General features: G+C 35.2%; 1 long non-coding RNA gene across 2 annotated transcripts; it reads left to right on the top strand.

The window, feature by feature from the left end:
* Positions 1 to 1,104: 1,104 nt before the first annotated feature.
* LOC110908978 lies at positions 1,105 to 4,046 on the top strand. Of its 2 annotated transcripts, none has more exons than XR_002575054.2 (5): positions 1,105 to 2,893; positions 3,128 to 3,211; positions 3,308 to 3,427; positions 3,529 to 3,730; positions 3,809 to 4,046. It is a non-coding gene; the product is annotated as an uncharacterized LOC110908978 (long non-coding RNA). The 2 variants fall into 2 exon arrangements; XR_002575053.2 differs by having other exon boundaries at positions 3,806 to 4,046.
* The last annotated feature ends 1,912 nt before the right edge of the window (positions 4,047 to 5,958 follow it).

Raw genomic sequence — 5,958 nt, 5'->3', positions numbered from 1 at the left:
CAGGGAGGAGGATCTGATATGGGCACAAATGGATAACGATGGGTATATCAATGTGGACCAACAGAAACTATGGGATTAAATAATATTATAAATTTAAAAAAGAGATGTGGGACTATGCGAAGGTTCTGGCATCAATTTTCGATGAACCTTTTTCTATGAAAACACCCCTTCACTGGTGGCAGGGTGGACCTATTGCATGCAGAGGGGACGGCCGCACCTCTTAAAAATTAGTGTTATATGTGTGTGAAAATCAGAAACGCCCTCTATAAAATTTTGTAATCACCCCTTGAGACGGAAGAAAAGAGGGTGGAGACAGGGGCGGATTTAAAGCCTTTTTACGGGTAGTCGATTTGGAAAAAAAATGTTTTTTTGTAGTGTAAATCTTGTATGATTTGAAAAAAAACGTTTTTTTATAGTGTAAACCTTGTATGATTTGGAAAAAGGAACCCAGTGAAAAAACTGGCTGGATCCGCCACTGGGTGGAGAGAGGGTGTAGGATTAAAAAAAGTAATTGTTGATTGAGCTGATTTTTTTTGTCGATGAAGACCGGCGTCTATAAAGGCGACAGCATAGGCTTTGGAGATAAAGTAAAGAAGATGACTTTAAAATGCATCTTTTATTTATGTCTAAGGAACCATTACTAGTGCTCTAGTGGTGATTATGGGTATTTAAGTTTTACCTATGGTGGGTCAGTGAGTTTTCCCCTCCAGGTCTCAAGTTCGAGTCTCGGTGATAGGGTTTCTCATTGAGATGTTTAAATTGAGGATCTATTGTACGACAGGGCTCTCTAGCGCGGACCCGGTTAAGACAACGTATGCTAGACCTACCGACATTCACAAATAATTCACACCTTTCAAAAAAATTATGTGTAAGGGCGAATACCGAAGTCTATAAAGCATGAGTCTAATAACGTACAACAGTCAAACTTTAAATACTATTAAAACCTATATAAAAGAAGCAACTACTTTATGCTTCTATAGGTTGTAACATGAGCTTAGTATGTTTTTCAAAAAAAAACTTTTGTGGTTCTCATTACTAGGCAATAAGTAGTTGTATATGATGCATCAGTGTTTTGTTGTGCATAACAATGTTGTTTTTTGGGCTTGAGTTGTTGTAAGTATCTGTCTTCCAGCCAAGTGGCTACCCACTTCTTCTAAAACAAGCCACATGTCTCGATACTCCACCTAAACCGTCGTTTTTTGCTCATGAGAGAGAGAGAGATAGGCAGGCGACAACAACACTCACACCACCGCTCCAGCGGTGACGATATCAGGCGGAAACGGTGGCAGCGACGACCACTAGGCCCTAGAACGATTGCTGACTTCCGCCGAAGTGTACGCTACGTTCTCCACCAGACCACAACCACCATTTTTGCTTCATCAGTGTTTTCCTCTGTCACAACACCACCCTACAATGACCACATTCTTCCACTTTCCATTGTCACGAAATCGATCCCCGGAGAGTTGATGTTTCATGAGCCGATCAGCCCTAATAACCCACAGAACACAGATCGAGTGCAAGACTGAATTGATGGCAGCCGAGAAGTTGTGTCTCATACACAAACCCTAACTCAGATCAACCATGGTATGACTGACGACACTCATCACTTTACAGTTGTTACCATGATTGGGTTTGGAGGATTTGATTTTGAGTAAAATTCAAAGCTTAGCTGATTGTATTATTAGATTCTTGAAAAGTAGTGGTGGATTAGATTCTTGAAAAGTAGTGGTGGTAATATTTGAGGATGAAATCAAGGATATTAAAGTATGATTTTGTTATGTTATTGTGATTCTATATGTTGATGTTTGAATGTGATTAAAAGATTGTGCTTAGTTTAATCGAGGTTAAGGTGTTGGTGTTGGCTAAAGTAGAGGTGAGTAGCGATAATTGTATGAGTTAAAGACCCTAGATGATATTAGGTAATAACAGAGACGAGGGCTTGAGGAACTAAGATTAGCTTCACTTGCATGTCTTCTTTTCGAATACATCAACTCACTAGGAGATGATTGAGACTATGTTTAATATTTCATTTTTCCGGTGAGGTGGTTGAGTCACTCTCTATGTTGGGGATGGTATGAACATGAAACAAATTGTTGTTTTGTTTTTGTGTATGATTTTTAATCTATCAGGAGTCGCATTTCTAAAGGCTGCCCAAGAAGGAAGTTATGATGCTGTCATAGTTAAATCTTCAGATCCTAAAAGTATACCCCTATAGACGTTTCATTTTTTAATTATTTACCTAACAGTCCGCCATACTCAAGTTATGGTCTTCGAGAGGGGGCATGGGTTCAAATCCCACTTCTGACATTATTATTGTTTTTTTTACATTTTTGATTCAGCCATCACTGCTTTGATTCTTTAAAATAAGTTTATACTATAATGTGTTTTGTTGGAAATAGCATCACAATAACAACCAAAGATTCTTGCATATAAATTATCTTGAATATGTGCTAGATTTCATAATTGTATCATCTTACTTCAAACATTAAACATGTACTTATCTGAGTGGATGGTTTCACAAGATGAGTTTAATTTATTATACTCAAAGGTTAGGTAAGAAGCTTTTTTTACCTATTAATAACTTATTGATTTAGCAGGTTGAAATACATACGTAGAAGTTATATCTTTTGGTGGTCTTATTCTTATGTATATTAGAATGAATTAGAGAAGCGAGTATGTAATCACCTTATTCTAAAAAAGAATAAAGAAATCATAAAGGGGATTATGCTTTCACCCAGAGGCATTGTTTTATTGTAAATACATAATTTGACGTATTTTGAACCATATGTGTTTGAATAAAATGCCAAATTTCGACGGATCCGCTTGGTTCCGTTCTGTTAGTGGATCGCCCATACACCCTGCTTCGTTGCATTCTGTTCCGGCCACGATCAAGGTAACCATAGTCCATATATCACTTCGCTGGTCTCTAGGTTTTTATCATACACTTTGTTTTGTTCCTAAAATTGGGTTTTTATTATACACTTTATTTTCTTCTTATTATATACATATATTTTATATCATATGTATAAAACTATGCCAGTGTTGTTAAACCTGGATCAGATCATTTGATCAGAGCAGTTGGACTAAGAACTGACTTCTTTGCCGGTTTTGTTCGTATGGGTTATAGGAGAACAAGGATCTTGGAAGTGATAACAGTTTGATCGGTCAATTTGGTGTTGGGTTCTGTTCGGTTTTTTTGGTTGCTGAAAAGGTCCAAAATGCGTTTCCCCCTTAACTGTTTGTTATTATTCTCACTTTAGTTTGGAACTGAATTAGTTTGTTTTTAATACCTATTTTATTCAAATAGGTGACTGTCTACAAAGAGTCCCAAATCAGACAAAATTTGAGAAGCATCAACTGATACTAGCTCATACGTAATTAAAGAAGAAACTGACCCCGAAAAGCACCTTTACTTGAAGTTGATTTTGTATGTTCTCTTTTTATGAACTTCATCTTTCGTTTTTTTTTTTGTATAAAAGTCTTGTCTTTTTATTTGGGTTTTAAAACTAAACTGATTATACTGTGTAGGTTATCTGTGCTAAAGCCCAAGGCCAAGGGAAGGTTGCTAGAGAGACAAAGACAGCCTGGGCCTTTGGACTAATGCCGTTCACATCAGTGGGAACCCCACATTTTGTTTATGGCATAACAATGCAAGATATTTAAAAAGATTGTGAGTCTGAACTTCATGATCACAACTTTTTTGATGACGTGTTTGCAGCCTTATAATCATGTAAGTTTTTTTTGTGGTCCAAATGAAATAAACCAAAAGAAACATTAAAGATTTTTGTGTTCATATCTCAAACAGCAGCAACCAGTTTCTTTCTAAGCTCACGAAGGGCATTTTGAAGATTTAGGTGGAAGAGTTATGCAAATGGGATGGTGCACTTTTGAAGTTGTTGCAAAGTATTAACGCCAATCTTTTGTACTACTATTGTATCTACCTTGCTTGATGCAACACAAAAAAACTCTTTATGTAACTAACATTAGGCATCATGGATGTGTGTATGTAAAAGGGTGGTGTTGATTGTGCTGGGTTATTTCTTTGATGCCCCTTGCTTTGTTTAGTTATGTTAAGCTTTATTGTTGCTGTAAATTAACGTAACATTGCCTTTTTGAATGTTGTTAAGCCGTTTTTTTTTGGTTGCGCTGAGATTTTGTATCTCTACTTGCTTTTTATTGGCCTCAGAGGTACTTGAACATCATAGGACAAGTTGTTTTACTTCGAACAAGAATTATATAATAGGGATGGGTAACAAATGGGTCATGTTTTTTAGCATGTATTGCAGTTATTCTACAAGCAAGTGTTTTTATAGATGTAGTTATACGAAGTTAGCGAATGCTTTGTCCTCCCGGCGCATATGTAAGAACCTCGCCGCACTGCACGCCGGCGCATATGTATGAACCCCGCCGCATTGCGGCGGGTACTAATTCTAGTTAAAAGTTAAATGTCATTTTAGTCTCTGTGGTTTGGGTCATTTTGCCAGTTTAGTCCAAATGTTTCATTTTTCGTCTGTGGGTCCAAAAAGATTTCACCATTGCCATTTTAGTCCATTGGGTTAACTTCATCCATTATTTCTGTTAACGAGAAAGAAAATTCGGTAATTTTATATGGCTGAATTGCTCTTCTACTTAACAGAATTACATTTAAAATGACCGAATTACCCTTCTTGTTAATAGAAAAAATAGATGAAGTTAACTCAGTGGACTAAAATGGCAACGGTGAAACCTCTTTAGACCTACAGGAGAAAAATGATACCTTTGAACTAAACTAACAAAATGCCCCAAAACATAGGGACTAAAATGGCATTTAACTCTACTATTAATTATGTATCAGTTTTTTTCTTTATTAGTTAATGTAATCTAATAAGACTTTTCATTTTTTATTTAACGAGTTTTTTTGACTAGTGTGTTACGATGGAACCGTTAATCGAACTAAAAATATCCGTAAAAACGTTGAACCAGGACCGGCCCGTAAGGCTTATCAATCTAGGCTAAGCCCTAGGGCCACCAAAAAACAAGGGCCTCCAATTTTATTTCCTTTCATATACTAGACTTGTTTTTTTGCCATTTAAACAACGTTTCTAGGCCCAAAATTCAGGATTTACACTAGGGTAGCGTTTGGTATGAAGGAATGGAAGGTGAAATGGAATGGATCATTCTGATGGAATGAAAAGAAACATGTTTAGTTATCATGTGGTAATGGAATGGAGCATTCCAAAGGAATGTAACTCCTTCCAAATATAATAATTTTCATTCCTTGGTATGTTGGTGTTTTTTTTTTTTTTCCATTCCTTCAAGTAATTGAAAGAAATATATTATTATTATTATTATACTTTTATTTGTATTTATATATATATTTATTAATATTCATACTAATATTAATACATATCAAAAATCTATTATTAATTTTTTTATCATTATCATCATCATCATTATTATTATTATTATTATTATTATTATTATTATTATTATTATTATTATTATTATTATTATTATTATTATTATTATTATTATTATTATTATTATTATTATTATTATTATTGAGGCAATTATAATTTTTATCGTTTTTTATACAGTTGTGTTTCGTTACTTTATCTTTTTTTGTTTATCAAATTGTACAAAGTAATGATTCATTCTATTCACATATGAGTAACCAAACATCACAATGGAATGGAATTATACATTTCATTCCGTTGTCCATCCCATTACCTCGTCCATTCCATTACCTCGTCCATTCCATTCTCTCATCTATTCCATTACCCCATACCAAACAGACCCTAGGAGTCTGCATTGTCCACTCACACAATACATCAACCCTCGTTACTTGCGGCGTCTTTTGAGTAACCAATGTGAAACTGATTGCGGATTGAGCGAAATTAGGGCCAAGATTAGGAAAAATCATCGCTATGATTATTCAATGTCTCAAATCTCAATCTCAATTCCTTTATACCAATTCAA

This window comes from Helianthus annuus, chromosome 14 (assembly GCF_002127325.2).
Source record: "Helianthus annuus cultivar XRQ/B chromosome 14, HanXRQr2.0-SUNRISE, whole genome shotgun sequence".
NCBI classification, from domain to species: domain Eukaryota; kingdom Viridiplantae; phylum Streptophyta; class Magnoliopsida; order Asterales; family Asteraceae; genus Helianthus; species Helianthus annuus.
Note: the sequence above shows the minus strand (reverse complement) of the source record. Positions and strands in the feature narration are given on the sequence as shown.